General features: G+C 42.1%; 1 protein-coding gene across 6 annotated transcripts in view; it reads right to left on the bottom strand.

Annotated features, from left to right (window-relative positions):
• ERBIN (erbb2 interacting protein) overlaps positions 1-20,821 on the bottom strand; it is a 766,777-nt gene that overhangs the window by 498,925 nt on the left and 247,031 nt on the right. The window lies entirely within an intron of this gene.

The raw sequence follows: 20,821 nt of genomic DNA, 5'->3' as shown, positions 1-20,821 counted from the left end.
GATCTGGCCTTACAATATTTCATCAAACCCCGTGTCTGGTCCGTACTGTGTGAGCTGCTACGTGCAGGCGGTGAGCGGCGAGCAGCGGCGCTGGAGACACGAAGCAGTAAAGCAGCACTGCCACAAATGAAACGGATAGCCGACTGCATCGGCTCTAGTGGGGCGAAAACAGGAGCAAGTGTACAAGTAAACCTATGAAGAGGAAACAGTGCCTCGCTGGCTGCTATAAACACACATTGTATTGAAGCAGCCATCTTGTGTTTTGGAGCGCACACTGCAGCTTTCCCTTCCTCGCTCTCTGACAACAGGAAATGTCTAGAGTGAAGAATGTGAGAGCTCGGTACTCGAGACTGTAAGGCCATCAGGCACAGTTCTTCATTTTAGCAATCTCTCTTTCTCTCTGAAATGTAGTCGTACAGCAATGTCGGCTCGGCGATGTAAGTGCGCCTACTGACATCCGTAAAGTCTGCTACAGTTTAGGAGCTACAGATGTGGCAAGGCGAGCACGAGGGGTTATCTTTCTGGGGTCGATATAGTGCTCCTAAATTTGGTATTAGTCATACTGGTTATTTACACTCCATAGAAACTGATTATTATTATAACTTTTATTCTGTCAGGTTAATGAAATAATGGTCCAATATATTTTCCAGTAAAGAGTAGTAAACTGAATGACAATTTTCAATCTCTGCTCCGGATATCTGTAAGCATTCTCCATTTTCCAAGTTCAAATGGCAGCAAGATGGCTCAGTGGCTTAGAGCACCAGCTTCAGGGGCCTCAAGGCAGCTCGCAGACCTCAACGCCAGAAACAGAATACTGGTATTAAGTGTCTACTGCAAAAGGAAGTGTTTGTGAGTAACAACTAACAGAAAGTTAGGCATGTTGACGAGAAAAAACACCACAGTTTAACACCAAAAAGGCTCTGGCAGCCAACCCTCTCCCTCACAAGAAGCTCAGTGGAGTATTCTTCGCACCAGGGCCCGGGGCAGACATTAGCTGCTCACCAGCAGGAGTCTCCTTTATGAACTTAAAAAAAAAAAAAAAAATCAGCAAAAAGAATGCCTCTGTAGAGGCATGAGACACCGAGCCAACCGCATACCTATGTGTGAAGTGCCAGGATGTGTCCATTTGTTAACTGCACAAAACAGACATTTTATTGATTGATTGAGGAACGCGACAACAGCAGTACTGCACAGTAACCATTCTAAACACTAGGTAACAATGGGCTACATAATTGTGACGGCTTGAGAGGAAGCACAAACGATCATTCCCGGACGCCTTTGGAAGCCCTCAGCATGCCTGGCGTCCAGAAAGAGTCAGACCATCCGATAAGACCGTCACCTGCAGAACTACACAAGCCACAAGACTACCACACGAACATGGCAGAGTTTACAGGTGTTTGCAAAGACGAAGCCTTAACCGTCAAACAAATAACACAATGGGACTTTACTGGCAACTGGGTTCAAGTTGAAGTATGAGAAACCGAAACCGTGATGTTCGTTAATCATGGAGCCAATGATTGTCGTACCAGAGACAACAGTGTTTAGTGAGTCATGAGACTGAGGTAAATAATATTAATAGCCAAAGCCTAACATATTTATAATGTGTCAAACAGCAGAAGCTTACATACATGTGTGCACTTACTTTCAAAACTATGTGAGATTAGAACAGATAAAACCTAACTTCATACCAATTACTACTGGGGGGGGAATAAAATATTGTATAGAGTGTTCTCTGTAACACAAGCATTTGCAATGAAACGGGTCTTGTGTTTAATCGAGTTAAAGCTATTAGCGTTGTAAACTCCTAACCAGACTTTTCTTGCCACATAAACCGAAAAGTAAAACAGTTTCACATAAGCGAGCCAACAGCCACCATCAGCGCAAAGCAAACACACAAAAGGAAACGGAAGTTCGCTCTAAGTGAAACGTATGGGCAAAAGTGCAATTATCCATGTAACTGTCAAAAGTGCAAATATCTATGTAACAGGGTTGATGTCATGCAAAGTGCTCTACTACTGTCCAGCGAGATTGCGTTGCCTATGAAATAAAGAGAACAAATTGTGCAGAAACCATACGGAAAACATGGGGCCTCGTTTGTTTTCAGTAGTTGGCTAGTGCACTTGAGGCAGACTAAACACCAGAAAAGGCATGACGTATGCATGCCTTTCACTAATTAAAATAAGCTAATTTTAAAAGCAAGCCCACAACCCAACCAAACTGATGGGCTTGACATGGGCGTGGTTGAAAGCCCACTGAGAGATTACACCAGGGACTTGACCCAAAAAAGGAACCAACTTCAAAACCAACTGCATCATTTACAAAGCAGTAACGACCAGCAACATCACTTATCTTGAGACAATCGCAGACATGGCACCATCAGACTGCATTCTGAGAAGTGTCTGTAGATCTTTCCATCTATGTACCCAGGACATGGAAAAACAGACACGTATCCATCAGGACAGCTCCAACTCTTCTCCAATTTAGAAAAGAGTTTAAGACTCACTTCTTTCAAGAACACAACATCTCTCTGTATTAATGGTCCACAGCCCAGCTTCCTTTTCTATACATTTTTTACTTTATGCTCGTCTTTGACTATGTACAGTGCTCCGCTGCCTTTTGACTAGGTATGCGCTATGGAAATACTATATACAGAAATACGTTCGACGGATCGGTCATGACTCAGACCTGGATTATCTCTAAAAACTGGTAAACTAACCAATGAGCAATAAAGAAAAACAACAATTATAAGGTAAAGCGAATAGGTATATGCTGCTCTAAATAAACAGATTTTCAATGCTTTTGTCACTGCTGGTTCAACAGGTGCTGCGTAGAAAGTAGTGTTTGGTCGATAGACATGGCAACTACTCTTGGATACCACAATAGTTGACCTCTTTGGTATATCAGGGCTTAATTTGATGTTTGAGGTGTGATGTTAGTGTGTGAAATGTCGTGGTGGAAGAAGCTGTTAACAACAGGATAGCCAAATATGGCATATAGGAGGATAGCCAATCAAGGCATATCTGAGGCCTTAATTGATCAATACTTTATTGAGAGTTTGGATATTTGTTGCTACATCAGCAATAAGATGAATTGCTGCTTGGTTAAAGGCCTTTTTCAAAGGCTTACAATTATCTAGACATCACCAAACTAGGCAGAGGGGCAGAAGAGAGTTGGACGTGTTTACACATAAAGAGCATAATCACAGAAAGTCCACTGATCCAGATGGTAACTTTTTTAGGTCGAAGCCTACCAGACAGCACAGCTGTCCGGTTTGCTAAAGCCATCTCTGGAACATTCTGAAAGCTTCCCACGGAAAGCATTACACCTGTTGTTTACTATTGGTGTTACATACATGGTAGAATTGTGTGTGTGTGTGTGGGGGGGTTTATTTAGAATTTAGAAATGTAATTGAATGGAAGGGTGGAATGTGGTGTACGGAGAGAGACGAGGCAACGGGAGGAGATGAAGTTGGTTGGAGTCAGGGCTGTATCGCTATCTCACCAAATAAAAGTATTCAAAGAAAGCTTTCCGAGTATTTGCTTAACAAACTTGGCGATGAGTTCTCCTGTAAGTAGCCCTGAAGTTGGAACCCAGCAGTTTTTTCTAGTCTGAATGAACTTCCGGGTTTCAGCGGCACCTCGGAGCCCCTCATATCGTACAAACTTTTCATTTCAACTTTCATGGGTACCCCGCCTGTTCTGCTTGCACAGCATAACACCACAAATAAAACTGTACATATTGGATATGTTGAAGTGACTGTTGAACTGAACTTCTCTTGCGCTCAGACTCCGTCATCTGTTATTCTTGTGCGTCTTCATCTACAGCTTGCGCGTTAATGACGTGAGATGTCTTCACGACGTGCAGCCATTTTGAGGGAAAAAAAAACTAGTGTGCAATCTCCTTACGCTTCGCGTTTTAACAATGGGAGGCGTGTTCACAAAGTACTGCCAAACTGCGGACTGGAGAAAACTATATAACATGGCAAGAGTGGAAAGAATATTTTTAAAATTAAATTGCAACATGTGATGAAGAAGATGATTTCACTCTTGCAAAGAAGAAGAAAATTACTTTACATTGTCTAGGTGCTCAAGGTTTAAAAATGTATAATCGTACAGAGAAGAAGCCAAGACCGAAGGGTCACTGAGATGTTTTTACAAATGCAATTGAAGACCTGGATAGATACTATGCACCGACAGTATGCGTTGGGATCGATAGATATCAATTCTATCATAGGAAACAATTAAAGGAAGAATCAATTGAAGATTACGTTTCTGCCTTAAAGAATTTAGCATTGACATGTCGCTTTCGGGCCCTAAATGATGAAATGATTATGAACCAAATTGTAATGCATGCTGCTAATCCTTCTATACAAGACTGTCTGTGGGCTAAAGGAGAGGCATCGTTGTCAGGCGTTGTTGAAGTAGTAAAAAAAAAAAAAAAAAAAAGCAGAACAGGTACATTTGCAAAAGCAGTGCTGCTTGAAAACAGAAAGGAGAGTGAGGATAAGGAACAGATTAACAAAATTAAAGGTGGTATGAAAAATACAAAAAAACTTTACGAGACAATAATACGATACAAGATAGGTCTGGCAAACTACAATAAAAAAAAAATGAGGTATATAAATCCACCATGAAATATTACAGATGTGGATTTACTGGTCACTATGCTAATGACAAGAAGTGCCCTGCACGAAACCAGAAGTGTTCTGAATGTGGAATTGTAGGTCATTTTGCGAAAGTACGCAAAATGAAGAAAGAGAAATCTATAAAAGTTTTGTTGAACAACTTGGACTCCGAGTCATCAATTTTGGATAATGACGACTTGAATATTTGTGTGTTCAACGTAAGAGATCAATGTGATGAGGAGCATTTGCATACTCCAAGGAAAAAAATTAAGTGTGACCTTTCCATAGAAGGAATTGTGGTTACTATTATCCCAGATACTGGTTCTCCATATACTATCATCAGCTAAGCGGTGTGGTTGGATAAACTTGAATATAAACTGGGAAACAAGTAGAAGCCTCCAGACATTTCCCCAAAGAGTTTTACAGGAGAACCTATAGACATTTTAGGGTATAGAAAGGTGTGCTGTGTGTTTAAACCAGAGTGTAAATTATATGTTTCAAAGTTGGGATCATCAGTTTTAGGATGGTGGGACCAAGGTAAACTAGGAATTATTCTGAATCCTAATAGTTCTGAACCTGTTTCTATGGTACATGAAGAAAGATTGGATGAAGAAAATATCAAACTAAGGTATCATATGCTGTTTGCGGGTGGAACTGGTAGACTAACCGGTTTCCAACACGGAATTGTATTGAGAGATGATGCTGTACTGGTCAGACATGAAGCTAGAAATATTCCTATGGGGATTAGAGCCGAAGTAAGCAAGGAGTTAGAGAAACTACTGCAGGCAGGCATTATTGAACAGATTGATTCATCTGATTGGGTTGCTCCTTTGGTGGTGGTGAAGAAAGCCAATGGCAAGTTGAGGCTAAGTGTAGATCTAAGAGATTTAAATAAAAATATCCTGGTGGACCAATTTCCATGAACAAAAGTTAATGAGACGGATGCGCTTACAAAAGGCATGAATTGGTTCACCACGATAGACCTAACCTCAGCTTACCATCAAGTGTCTTTACATCCTTATAGTCACAGGCTTACTGTATTTATTACTCCATTTGGCTGCTACCAATTTGCAAGAGTATCATTTGGATTGGCATCAGCAGCGGCCATGTTTCAAAGACTGATGTTCCAATTATTTAAGGATGTACAAAATGTCATGTTTTTTCAAGACAATATACTTATCATGGGTAAATCAAGAACGGAACATGATGCCAAATTGACAGAAGTTTTGGAAATTCTCAATGTTAAAGGTATCACGGCTGAATATTCCAAATGCAAAATTACGAGAAGCAAGGTTACGTATTTGGGTCATGAGATAAATGTGAAAGGAATTGAACTTAAAACAGAATTGGTGAAGGCTGTAAGAGGTGCACCAGTTCCTACCACTAAGGATGAAATAAGGGCATTTTTAGGTTTGGCAGAATTGTAGGCTCAGTATGTCCAACATTTTTCCAGTAAGACTTATCCCATCAGGCAATTATTAAAAAACAAAATGGTATTTGAGTGGACAGAAGAGAGCCAAGAAGCGTTCACTATGATCAAAGATAGTGTTATAAGAGCACCAGCCCTTCAAGGGTTTGATCCCGATTTACAGAGTATTGTAACGACTGATGCAAGCAACAAAGGGATAGGAGTGGTGCTCACACAAGTCAATTCATATGGAAAGGAGTGTGTGATTGCATTTGCTTCACGTTCACTAACCAAAACTGAAGAAAGATATACCGTTAATGAACAGGAAATTTTGGCATGTGTGTGGGGTTTGGAGCATTTCAGACAGTTCATTTGGGGCGTGAAAGTAATTTTACCAAGTAATCATAAACCTCTCACAACAAGTGGATTGTTTAATGCTTCCCCATGCATAGCACGGCTATCTACAAACCTCTTAAACTATAAGTATGAAATACAATATGTTCCAAGGGTAAAACACATCATTGCAGATAGATGTTTTTTGATTAGGCTACCACTACGGACAAGGGGCTCTACCTGGGATGCGACAGAAGTTGAGTGTGTGGCAGAAATTATGGAAGGTATTCAGGGAATTTCAAATGAAGAATGGTCTACGGCCACAAAGGAACATCACATTTTAATCGAAGGTACATTTTTTGACTGTTGATGGTTGGCCCAACAAAAATGAACTAGAAAGGAATATACGTATATTTTGGGAATTAAAACAAGAATTGTCCTTAGAGAATAATGTGGTACTACACAGGGGCAGACTTGAAATTCTTAGGGACAAATTGTTAGATATTTGCCATGAAGGGCACTTGGGGATTTCTAAAATTAAAAATAGAGTAAAAGAATTATATTGGTGGCATGGGATTGATGCGGCTATTGAGAGGAAAGTGAGAAATTGTATTTTATGCTCTGAATCAAAAAATAATTTGTTAACATTTAAAGAACCTCTGTACCCGTTAACTTGTCCTGATGTGCTGTGGGACAGAGTAGGATTAGATATTACGGGACCACTTTATGAAAGTGGGGATGCTAAGTATATTTTAGTATTAATGGATAATTTTTCAAAATGCCCAGAGATGAAGATCACAACAAGAATGGATTCCTCAACTATTGTGACATTTTTTAATAGAATATTAGTGAGAGAAGGGTTGCCTAAGGTTATTCTGACAGATAATGGACCTCAATTTATGTCTGGAGATTTTAAAATGTTTTTGCAAAGGAATGGGATAAGACACAACACCACATCAATTTGTCACCCATCTGGTAATGGGGTGGTAGAATGCTTTAATGGAGTCCTAAAGAATGCCATTCAGTTAGCCAACAGTGCGGGTTTACCATGGAAAAAAGAGGTGTGGAAGACAGTATGGTCATAAAGAATTACTCCTAGTGATATTACGTGTCGTAGTCCTATTTTCATAGTTTTAGTGTATATAGCTATATGCCAGTAATCATATGTCCCTAGGTAAATGTTTACTGTAATAGTTACGTTTATTAGTAGGCAATGTATCTGTGTTTCTATGAAGGGGGGATGTATTACATATATGGTAGACTTGTGTGTGTGTGGGGGGGAATTTAGAATGTAGAAACGTAATGGAATGGAAGGGTGGAATGTGATGCACGGAGAGAGATGAGGCAACGGGAGGAGACTGAGTTGGTTGGAGTCGGGGATGTATTGCTATTACTCACCAATTAAAAGGATTCAAAGGAAGCTTTCCGAGTATTTACTGAACAATTGGCTTTGTGGTTTGTAACTCACATTGTATGGCTTTTCATTTGCTGGCTCTGCTTTATGATGTTCAGGTTCAATTCCTTACTTCCAAGGAGCAAACCCTTTTAAAACTACCTCTCTTTGTATTCTTCCACAAGCACCCCTTTCTGTAAAGAGGCCTGCAAATCTCGCCCTTATCTTGTCACATTTGCTGTACATTCAAAGACAGAGGTCCAACGTCAAGGCTCAGTCTTTGGAGGGAGTTTGGTGTTTACTTTTCTTTCTCTGACTTCAAAGTGAGAGGACTTATGTGAAGCTTGCTGGATGCTGTTGGTAGGAAATGTTTTTATTTCTAGCACACAACAAAATGTAAATGAACTGTGCAAGTATATCAGAATTAGCAAAGCAAAAATGAAGCATATTTTTTGGTAATTCTTATGTGTGTTGGAAACAAATACCCTAATATGATCAAAACAAATCAATACACTAGGTGGTGCCTTTTCAACACATTATCGTTTTTTTGTGCTCTGCTTATTAGTAAAACTGTATGTGCACGTGTAATGGTAATTTCAACTGAAAATGTGTTGTCTGTAATAGCAGTGTGCTACCACTCCATGCATACTACACTCTATGTCACTCCACGCCACAACACTCTACTCAGCACAACTCCACTGCACTCTGTGCTACTCCAAACTCCTTCACCCCACTGTACTCTACACCACTTCACTCTATGCCTCTCTACTATGCACCACTCTATGCCACTGCACTCTACACCACTGCACTCTACTCTGCATAACTCTGCTCTATGTCACTACACTCTATACCACTCTGCAACACTGCACTATATGCGAATACTCTCTACTCTGTACCAACCCATCCTTGACCCCTGCACTCTATCCCAATCCACTGTACGCCACTCTAAGCTACCCCCTGCACCACTGCACTCTACTCACATTATGCCATTACTCTAAACCACTGCACTCTCCCCTGCACCACTCCACTATGAAACAATCTACTCTACGCCACTGCACTCTACCCCACTGCACTCCACTATACACCACTATACTCTATTCCACAGATGTCTACACCACTCTATCCCACTCTACATCACAGCACTCTACAACACTCTAAGCTGCAACACTGCACTCTACACCTCTGAACTCTATGCCACTCTAGTCTTCACTACTACACTCTATGCAATCGTACTTTGCAGCAATCCACTCTATGCCACTGCACTCTATGCCACTATAATCTACTCTGCATGACTCTATGCCATTGCACTCCATGCCACTCTAATCTGCACCAATGCACACTATGCCACTTTATTCTACACACTGCACTCTATGCCACTCCACTATGCACCACTATAATCTATGCCGTTGGATTCTACGATGCTGCATTGTACATGACTGAATTCTATGCTGATATACTCTACCCCACTGCACTCTATGCCACTTTACTCTGCAACACTCCACACCAATGCACTCTACACCAGTTTATTCTACTGTACGTCACTCCACGGTACACTACTCCACTCTTCGCCATTCCACTCTATGAAACCACGTGCGACTGCTCTATGCTGCTAACTTTTAGCCATGCTGAACAGCGCCAGGTTAGTGTACAACATTGCTAAAACACTTTCATAGGCGAAACCTATTGGCTTTGCCAATGTGTTGAAGCAGTGGCCAAAGTTAGTGGCATAAGCAAGAGCTGTGCAACCATTCAGAGGTAGGCAGTGGCTCTACATTTACTTCAAATATGGACGATAAATCACTGGAAGAATAATTAAAGTTGTCAGCCCAAGAAGGGCCAGATTCTATTTATTCGTCTATGGCCGAATTTCTAGGAAATGCGAGCACCCTGAACCCCTTTTATGCTCGAAAGGCTCAAAGATGTCAAGCTACAGTCGGGTCATGTCTGAAAACCTAGCCTGACTGACACCCTGCACTTGCAAGAATAAGAGTGAAAGTGCTTGGTAGGATGTTACTTTTACTGAACAATACTGATCTAGCATGCCTCCTGTTCCCTTCCTGCCTCCGTCCCTCCGTGCAATAAAACACTATTTTTGAAGACCCCCAAAAGATCTTTACTATTCTTGTCCATGTGAGGTGGCATTTTCCTGCTCTATTTTATGTGTTTTTCAAATAAATACAAGGCTTTAACGAAAAAAGTTAATAAATTCACATAAAGAGAAAGTCTCTTTGGAAACATTAGAACATGTAACATTTCTACTCTAGCTACTGCGGTTTTAGCAGGGCATTCTTGTGTAATGCTTGAAACACTGTGCCAAGAGCACCTACAGCAGTGTTGCCCTTTTACGTCAGTCTCTCTCATAGCCTACTTCTGCTTCGGCCAAAGCTCTGCTTCTTGGTTCACAACAGTGCAGGTCCATGCTGGTGGCATCAGGTAAAAAAACAAAAAACAGATAAGGCAAAGTCAAGGCTCAATCAAAGAAAAGATCATTCAGTCTGAATAGGAAGTCTGCCATCCTGGAACTCGAAAAGCTTCCCCTTAAGCACAATAAATGGTAATGCAGGTGTTTATTTTACCCCGATAAATAATTAGCTATAATCACAGTAGATGCTTTGGATACTTTGTTTTCAGATATGATGGTAAATATTTTTCCATCAAATATGGCTAGCGTAAACCTTAAAATGAACAGGAGTGCTGAGCACATTTGAAAGCGTTCCAAACCGGAGGGTCCAGTTGTTAGAGGACATTGCCCTGGCAAACCTGATCCTAAGTAACACTGGCCTAAAGACAATTAATGTCTGCGCTCTGATTATGCACAGCTCTGTTACATTGTCAGTGATAGGTTCTCAGGCATTCACATTTTGGAATGGTAGGGGGCAGCAAGATAGTGGAACCAACATTGATCTGGGCTGTAAAAAAAAAATGAAAGCTGCTAAGTGCGCCCTATCATGAGCAAAATACAACTCTTTCAAATTACTCTAGACCAGATCAATCAATCTAATACATTACAGATTATGGTGTTGGTTAATCAATGAACAGTGGCAGTATCCAGGCAGGATTCTCCATGGCATTGGCAAGACGCTCTAGAAGAAAACTGGAGCCGGCTACCAGGGGTGCTGAATAAATGCACCCTCCCTCTTAACACTTACAACAAAACCCTAGGCCAACTCAGCTAGGACATTGCAGGTATGGCGAAAAACCTGGACAATCCCTCCTCAAAATGTTTTTTTAACATAGTTATAGCTGTCTTGTAAAAGGCCTGCATGTTTAACAGTTTCTATTACTTGACTTTTTGGTATTCTCTGCTCCAGTCACAAAGGGTCATTAAAAAGAAGGATTAGCAATCTTGTTTGTAAACAAGGAATGGAATATCCGAAGGTCTCTTTCTGCCTCAGCATTGACAAATGCTGCAGAGGTTGGGGAGTCACTGAAGGTCTTCTAGATAAAATTGTACTTACTTTCTGCTTGCAATGGCAAGAAATTGTCGACACCAATAACGCAAACAATGCATGATTGGTCCAAATATATTCATAGCAAAAGGCAATTTAATGCACACAGCACATGATTTGTCTCTGGACTCTGAAATACTGGTAAATGATCAATGTTAGGGGCTCCTAGCACCAACTTATGCAATTTGAAACGTAGTAAGTTGGTGGTGTGGTGGTTGTCAAGACTGAACCGTATACTGATTCATAGGGAAGGATTATGGGTGACTCACCAGGTCAAGCTGCATAGGGAAGAGGGATAGTTTCAGCAACACCATAATACATCTTTGTGCATCTATAGCAGTGGAGTGAAATTAAAAGCATGGCTAACTTGTTCCAAAGAGAGAGTGATCATAACCACCTGCTCTTAAAAACCCAAGTGTCACCCCACCCTCCAAAAACAAAATCACTGATACTAGATCTCAAATTAGTAATCTGGAAATAACCCTAAGAAGAGTGCCCCAAGTACCGCCGTCCCTAAATAGTTGTGTAGAAGGGGTGTTAGAATGGCATATGATTGAATTTTCAATATAGTTTAAGGATATAATATCGAGACTCCGAGTGCTACTAAACTCAGACACAAGGAGTGATGCATCCCAGAATGAGGAAAAAAAAGGTACAACTGTAGACCTTTTGCCTTTGAGAAAATTAAAAAGGAATAAGAATCAACTGCAGTAGGAGGTATCAGTGGCCACCATGGTAAGGCCTGAAAAAGAGGCAACAGCTGTTGGAATGCCATCACCCTCTGTTGGTTGGGGTATGCTTTGCCTGTCTCCACATTAAGAACTGATCCTAGGAAGGGCTGAATTTGCTGGGACTGGAGATTACTCTTTTGCACATTGATGGTAAAGCCTAGTTTCTTCAGTCGAGACACTGCTAGCTGAGTGTGTGCTAGCCATTACTGTTTGCTGCTGCTCTTTATCAGGCAGTCATCTAATTAGGGAAACACATGCATGGCGGCTGGCACAGATGGGTTTGCTAGTATCGCTGGACACTTTGTAAATACCCTTGGGGATGTAGTAACCCCAAAGAACAAAATCTTGAGCTGGTAGTGAATTTCACTATCCCAAAGCAAGGGTATTGGTGGTGCGCTGGGTGCATCAGGATGTGAAAATATGAGTCTTCAAGATTCAGCACAGCCACAAAGTCACCCTTAGCTAGCAAGGGCATGACATCTTGTAACGTGGCCATGTGAAAGTGTTTGGGGGTGAGCAACCGGTTTAATGATCAGGTGTTGAGAATCAGCCAGAGCAATAGGTGCTTTTTGGGGATAAAAAAGTATGGGGTGTACACCACTGCCCCAGTTGGTGTATGGGTACTGGTTCTATGACACACTTTGCTATAAGTGATCAGTAAACCAGATGTACTGCATAGGACTGATTGAGGTCTAGGTAGCCTTTGAGTTCTCATGCATTGCAAATGAGAATTAGGTCTACATCAGGCTCTTTATTTAAAACAGAAGCCAGGAGAAAAGCTACAAAAGTTCAAGGACTTGGCAGCCAGATGAATCCTAAACCAGAGTAGGCTGTACAACATTTCCCAGCATGTAGAAGTTGAGAAGGCAGTACAATATTTTCCCAGCATTACATGTCCTTCATTGGTATTCAGTAGCAAGACAAAGCTCTTACAAAGCAGTGTGCATAGTATAATGGGTGATCCCTGGGGCAGGACCCATCTACTTAAGCCTGACCTACGGTTCTAACTTTGAGATTCCTTGGAACCATCAGGCAGCCATTGCTTGAAGAGCACAGCTCACGTAAAGGCTGACAAATTGAGATCCTGTACAAAAAGGCAGGTACATTGTTGCAGATTACCTTGAAATGAATGCGCAAGCATTTGAATTTACACACAAGTATCAATAATCAGCTAGTGAAGACGTATGAGATAATCTGAAATGTGGGACCATTAAAGGAGTTTCAGAAAAATTCTTGCCACCAAATTTTGAATGATCTGTAGCACGTGCTGTTAATAGTTAGACAGTGTCAAGTACAGAACAATACAATAGTCAAGGTGAAAGCCTATAATTTTTCTCACTACTGGAAAGCAAGTTTCAATAAGGGTTATAAAGAGGATCTTCACAAGAAATCTCAGGTGAGCAAAAAAGGTGGAAATGAGTTTAGTAACCTGAAGGGTGCAGTCCAGTTGTTTATCAAAAATAAAAACAAAATTACATACTTTGTCAATCAGTATTGGGCAATTGACCAGTTCTGGGGGCACCAGTCTTTTTACCAGTCATAACAGAATAAGAGGCTATTGCCCGAGTTCAGTTTTAAAATGTGGTCATGTAGCCAGTCTGTGACCACATCCATACACAACCTAAACCAAGGCTGTGGCACTGTCCAGTCAGTTTAATTTGGGTGTCACCAGAATATGACATCACCTTGAGGCTGAGCGAACAAATTAATTTAACGAGAGGCACCACACAGATGTTAAACAGGATGAGAAGAGCTCTGTGGAACTCCAAAAGTGACGTTCCGGAGTTGGGAAGTAAAAGGTGGCATAGATACCACCTAGCAGCAGCCTTAAAGAAAGGACTTATGCAACTCATGGACTTTACCTGCTATACCTGCCTCATAAAGGCACATAGACAGTCCAGAGTAACACAATATAGCAAATGCTGCTGACAGGTCTAAGAGTATTAGGGCAACAACTCCTTCCTCATCTTGAGTTTTCTGCAATTACTTCAAGACATAAACAAGAGCGGTATGTGTGCCAGTCTAGTTAAATAATTACAAAATGTAGCAACCCCATTCCAGTTATCCCAAACTAGAGAATCAAAGTCACAATTGTAAACAAATTTTTTCATGGAAACTGCAACCCTTTTTCATGAAACAAAGCAAAGTGGAACGCCTCTCAGCATTAACATACAGAGGAGTTAATCAATTTCTTGACCCATGTATGTCTTTACTTCACCTACAGTTTATTTTGTAATTTAAAAACAAAAAGAGTGGAGGACCCAAAGCTTTTCTTAGGAGTATGCAGCTGATGAATGCCGGATTCACTCAATGCAAGAGTGTCCAAATCAAAGCTGGCCAGGCAGGTTCCTACCACCCTCCCTCATTTTTTCCACAACACTTTTATATTACCCTGCCCTGTGGGGTGTTTCCTTTATCACAGTATTATGATGAAAAATAAGCCCCAGCCCCAAAATTGGGTGCCTGTGCCCACCACATGCTGGTGCTAATACAGCACATACTTTCTCACATTTTGCCATGCCTCGTATTCAATAACATCTTAACGTGCATTCTGCCTGGTGGGCTGCTATCCCCTCTGCACCATGCAAGTATCTGCATCCCTCACTATCTGTCGTATGCCAATATCACTGAACCGTCTCCCCGCAGCACTTGACCCTTTCGGGTTTTAATTTCTAGATCTGCCACTGACAACTACCTTTTTATTTTACTAAAATTACATGTAGGATATGCTTACATGAAGGGTTTTTCCAGCCAGCCCCCGTCATTGATTATTCTGTTACTGTGTCATTCCCATTTTGTTTCACCCACTACAGCATAGTGCAATGTGCTAGTCCACTTGTGACATTAGCCAACTTCACTCTGAGTGACGGAATTCTGTCCTTTCACAAGGAGCACAACCACACAAAGTAGTACCATTACGTGCCAGAGATGACTATGTAAAAGTGTGTTTTATTAAAATAAAAATATATTTTTACTTTTAGATTTTTTTTTAGATTGATAAGGGTGTCTGGTAGCTTTCCCAAGAATAAAGTTTTCAATGAACCATGACAAAACAAAATGCAAAATGAGCAACAACATGGTCAAAAGGCTGACTGCCAACGGCAAAACCCGTGGCGTTGCCAATGCTTGTTTTAGCTTATTTTATATAAAGCACTCAACTGCGCATTTAAGCTTTGCCATATAGTAAAAAAAAAAATCAAAAAAGAAGTTTAAAAAGAAATTTGATCTATGCATTACTGTGATCATATGAAAACTTACACCGGCTAGAAAATTTGAGACGGCTTTCAATTGTTCTGCCTTCTGCTCTTCAATAGGGAAGAAAAACTTGTAGTATTTTTACTTATCGTGACGAATAAAATAATACAAAAATAACATGTTCATCCTTCCGGCAACTGCAAGGAAAATTGATTTCAATCTGAAATCTTCCCTATTATACAAGGATAGAAAAGACACAGGTCTTTCAGTTTTGAACAGCTTGAATTTCACATTCGTGTTGCTTGTTTACATTGTCTCGGCCTCGCTTTTTCCAAAAAAGAATAATTTGTCGCTTAAGTAGAAGCCAGTCTTTCTTTCCTGCAAGATGACTCTTTGTGAATAGGTGCCTTTTCCACGACTATCAGACGCCAGCTCGGTGGCACGAATGGTGCATTGGCATATTTCTACTGTACAGCTGAGCAGTTGTGTGGAAACGATTCACTGTGTGGTACACGTTTGGCAGCTGCTCGAGTTAACCTGGTGTGTGACCTTTTGACGAGTTGCTGTCCTTTGACCCTGCACGCATAGAACAGACCACGTTATGGCCGTTGGCAAATAATTCGTACTATACAGCACGAGTGACAGACGACAGCCCGCCCTCACCACACACGACTTCTAGGTAGCGCGTGCTCTTGCAACCAAAGTAAACGTAATGAGCCGGTCTGTGTGACGTACTGTTAACAGGTTCACGGACCCATCCCTACTGCGCTTTGTTAACAGTACAGCTTCGTACAACTCAAAAATCCGTACATATATTCACAACTGTATTCTAAGGCATTTGCTGTCTATTGTGCATTCTGCCAGCTATAATGTGACCCTCTTCGGTTGGATGCAAATTCTCTTGTTATTACTGGTTGACGCTCTCTGGGCTTGTACATTATAAAACCCACTAAACGTTAGTTCTAACCCAGACTTTTTATTGGCTTCTCCCCCAGGGTACTCTTTTTCCAGACTAGACAGGCTAGGGAGGAGAGGGGGTGGGCGTGCAGTTATCTTTAGAAATCATTTTTGCTGTACGCTGGAGGGGCTCAACATCAGCCAGACCATTTGTGAAGGAGCTTTTTTTAAGATTTGCCTCCAGTGTACAATTCTCCTTGAGGGACTACTATTATATAGACCGCCCAGCCCCAAGAAGGATTTTCTTCCGGCCTGGCCCTCTATACTGGCACCCATGATTCTGTCTCCTAAGGCAACTGTCTTAGGCAACTTTAACCTTGTTTTAGAAGATCAGTCCGATGCAGCTATCTGTGAATTTCTGAGTTTGATGCCGAGTCTGGATTGGCTTATCGGGGATCTGACTTCATCACATCGTGTAGGGCATATGCTGGATGGCATTTTCATTCGGCATGGAAATGGCACCAGGTCAGATTATAGGACCCTGGACTGGAGTGACCATCATCTGCTGTCCTTTAAGTTAGTAGGCACAGATATTGCCCCTAAAATTCATCCTTTGATCAAACTTAGGAGACCATGGCATAAGGTACAGGAGACTAACCTCGCCCGGGCTCTTAAGGCAGGCTGGGAACAGGCGAAAGCGTTGGGCCGTTCGAATTTGGAGATCTTTGAAAACGGGAACGAGAGCAGCTATAGATACTCTAGCTCCTCTGGTCCTATTTGATTCTAAACAAGGACGCTCCCTATCTGCCCCATGGTATTCCGAGGTACTTAAAAATTTGCAGAGAATTTATCACAGACAGGAGCGTAAATGGCATATTAATAAAAAGAGGGATAAACCTAGGAGGACCCTTAAGAAGTATAAATTGGCCATTAGATCAGCAAAAACTGAATATTTCTCCCGTATTATTAGAGAGGCTCAGAGCGAACCATAGGAACTGTTTAAAGTAGTTCACTCTCTCACTCTACCACACCCGCCTTCCAGTTTAGAGAATTCATAAACGTTTTGCCAAAAAGCTGCAGATTTCTTTAAAAATAAAATCACGCAACTGCAGGCCAATTTTGCACAAATTACTCCGGCATTAGAGGGGAGCATGCAGGAGAACTCATTTTCTCCTGGCGCTGCCAATAGGCTAAATTGCTTTCAGCCTTTATCGTCCGAAAGAATCTCTGTATCACTATTTGCAGTAAAATCCGGCTCTCCGAATGATCCCTGCCCTCGCGGATTCTCAAGTTAGTTCCCGACTTGATATCTACTGCTTTGGAACCAGTATATGCAGACATCTTGCAGGAAGGATGCTTTCCGGAGACTTGGAAAGAATCCATAGTTATTCCATTAATCATGAAACCAGGCAAGGACGTAACGGATTTGACAAATCTTCGTCCGATTTCTCTGTTACTCCCTTATCCAAGATCCTGGAAAGGCACCTGAATACAGAACTGGCGGACTTTTTACGGGCAAATGGCAGCTTGGATTCATCCCAACACGGATTTCACTGTGCTCATAGCACGGATACCGCGCTGACATCTTCGGCAGATATTATTCGCAGAAGAGTGGATCAGGGGAGGGTACCATTCTTGTCTTGCTTGACTTGTCCACAGCCTTCGATACTATATCTCTACAATTTCTTATCCAGCGTCTGCATCAGGCAGGAGTAAGAGACAAAGCACTTGAGATTCTCACGTTCTTTCTGACCAACAGATCTATTACAGTGTCCTGCAGAGACCACAGGGCAACTCCTTTTCAACTGCCTTGTAGTGTCCCTAAGGGGTCTTCTCTTAGTCCTACCTTATTCAAACTATATGTTGCCCCATTGGCCAGCCTGGTGCGTTCTTTTGGCTTCCACACTGTGTCATACGCAGACGACACGCAGCTGATTATCCCAGTCTCTCGCAACTGGGAAGAAACAAGGGACAGATTTCAGCAATGTATGATTGCGATTAACAGCTGGATGTGCAGCAATTGGCTCAAACTAAACGGAGACAAGACAGAAATCATTCTTTTTGGTCTAGACAGCAAACTTTGGAGTGCTCGCTGGTGACCAGAGTCCTGCAGCGAGTGCCCGGTTCCGCGCACTTCAGCTAGAAATTTGGGGATGGTTTTTGACAGTTCCCTTTCTTTCGAGCAGCAGGTTAACCAGACGGTTAAGGCTGTTATTGGGCTCTGAAAACTCTGAAGAAAATTGTTTCCATTTTTGCATGAAAATCTGAAAGTTTCTGTGGTCTTGGCGCTAGTCATATCTAGACTAGACTATTGTATAGCTCTATTGCTAAACATTAGCAAATCGACCCTCCACAAACTTCAACTTATTCAGAACACAGCGGCTCGCCTGATCCTGAATCTACACAGCTCGTCTTCCGCCAGTAGCTGCCTCAGACAGCTTCACTGGTTACCAGTAGACATAAGGAACAAGTTCAAATCCCTTTGTTTAACATACAAGGCCTACCACTCAGAGGGCTGTGAATATTTGAGTTCAGTTCTACAGCCGTACCAACCGTCTAGGATTCTTAGATCTTCGTCTAGACAACTTATTTCGGTACCCCGCTGTCATAGGGTCAGGTGGGGGGACAGAGCCTTCTCTGTGGAGGCGGCCAGACTTTGGAACTCCCTACCCCGGATGATCAGATAGACAGAGATATACTTTGCCTTTAGAAAGAAATTAAAAACTTGGCTTTTTTCCCCACTAGGCTGGGATTTCTAAGCACCGCTCATTATGGATGGTCTTGGTCTCTCTATATCTCATTAGGACTAGCGCTTCAATGCTATTTGCCGGAATGCGCTCTATAAAAGCCTTACAATACAATACAATTAGTATTTGAGTTGCTCACAGTGCAGACTATTTGTCACTATCCTCTGGGTTTATACAATTACTAACTGTAATCCTCAAACTCCTTCATTGCAGAGGAACCTCAAACCCACCAGATCTCTTGGTCAGCCTATTTCTAAAGTGGGAGCACAGTCAGGCTACCAAATGAGTTTCTCAGGTGGCTATCTGTCAAAGAAAGGTACAAGTTATACATTTCATAATGCCACCAGGTAACACATTTTCCAAGCTTCCCCCTCTACATTCTATACTGTATTCTATACTCAGTTAGGACGACTATGTATTCTATAGTAGCTTATAGCAGTGCCGAGATGTAATATTTTGCTAGAAGGCCATGCTGTTGTTCAGGGGAGATGAGCTGAACCAGTGCAACACACCAGAACTCTCTGATCACTTATCTTACTGCCTGTTGTGGTACAGGCTCAGCAGACTCTTCAAGTCGCCAGGTTAACCTCTTCTGTGCCGGGGACGTAACCTAAGGGAAATTCAGTAGTTATAGTTACCAGCCCTAACTATAACTTAACATTCCTGTAACCTTTGTTTTGGCTTTAGGAATCTGCACATTTTACCACTGATAAGAATTTCTAACGTGCTTGTGCTCTTTCTCCTTAGCACATGGTAGAACTGGCTTATACCCAATTGCCATATTTAAGTAAAGTGGTACTGCGTGTAGCTAGGGCATGTAAACTAAATGCTAGTAGTGGGCCTGCAGCACTCACTGTGCCACCCACTTAAGTAGTCTTTTTAAACAACTCAGGCCTGCTATTGCAGCCTCTGTGTGCGGTTTTGAAACAGCCACTTCAATTTGGCAAAATAAACCTTTTGCCATGGCCAATCCTCTCTTTTAACCTACTAGACTAGGCCCTGGCAGCCCAGGGGGCGGGGTGCAGTGTATTAAAAAAGTTGGACATGTACGTTTATATTTTGCTGGCATGGTAGTGAAGAACTCTTAAATTTGTTTTTCATTACTGCAAGGCCTACCGCTCCCATAGGATAACACTGGAGTTACCTTATTACATTTGATAAGCTGTAACTTCCAAACGGGAACAGGTACCCAGTTCACTTTGGTGTCCTTGAAATTGTAATGAAAATTAGAAACTTTTAGAAAGTTGGCATTTTGCTGCCTTAGCCATTTAGTGCCTGCAGCCTCTCTCTGGGTCACAAGACTGGATGTAGCTGACAGTTGAGCTTTGTGTATTTTCCATAGAGAGCCACACACAACAGAGAGCTTAGCTGTGCCTGGACTGGTCATCACTTACAGGATGGAAAAGTGGAGCTGGGCACAGCCCTACTTACACTAAAATAGGCTGTGTTCTGCCTTAACACAAAGGGCTGTATACTCCCTGTAGTTAGTCCGGAGCCAGGAAAGGTCGGGAAGCCTGTGCACCTTAAAGGGACACCCCTGGAAGCTTCTCCCAATTCAAATACTGAACCTCAGACACCAACTCTTCAGTACACTTCTGGACCTGTGGACACTATGCCAAGAAAGAGGCCTGCTGTGCTGCCACTCTGCTGGACCGCTGCTCTAAGGGACTGCTGCCCTGCTGTGCTGACCTGCTGCCCTCTTGCCTGGGTCGGAAGGACTGGACCTGCATATGTTTAGCACAAGACCCCATAGTGACCCCAAAGGCTAGTTGGCTGGCCTCCTGGATAGAGCTTCATGGACAGAAGACTCCAACAACCCTTAAACCCAGCACCTGAGCTCTGTTATCTGATGCCACCCCAGTCCTGGACCCTTAAAAGTGGGCCAAACGTTGCTCGGCCAGCCTCTCTGTGGATCCAGCAGAACCGAAAGATCTCCTCTGCGGCATGGTACCAAAAGTAAGTGCTAGTAATGTTAAATAAGCGCATGTGGGGCCTATTGAACAGACTGAGTGGTGTACACAGGAATAGATTTTCAATGTGACAT

This window comes from Pleurodeles waltl, chromosome 1_1 (assembly GCF_031143425.1).
Source record: "Pleurodeles waltl isolate 20211129_DDA chromosome 1_1, aPleWal1.hap1.20221129, whole genome shotgun sequence".
Classification (NCBI taxonomy): Eukaryota; Metazoa; Chordata; class Amphibia; order Caudata; family Salamandridae; genus Pleurodeles; species Pleurodeles waltl.
This window is presented reverse-complemented; position numbering and strand designations above follow the sequence as displayed.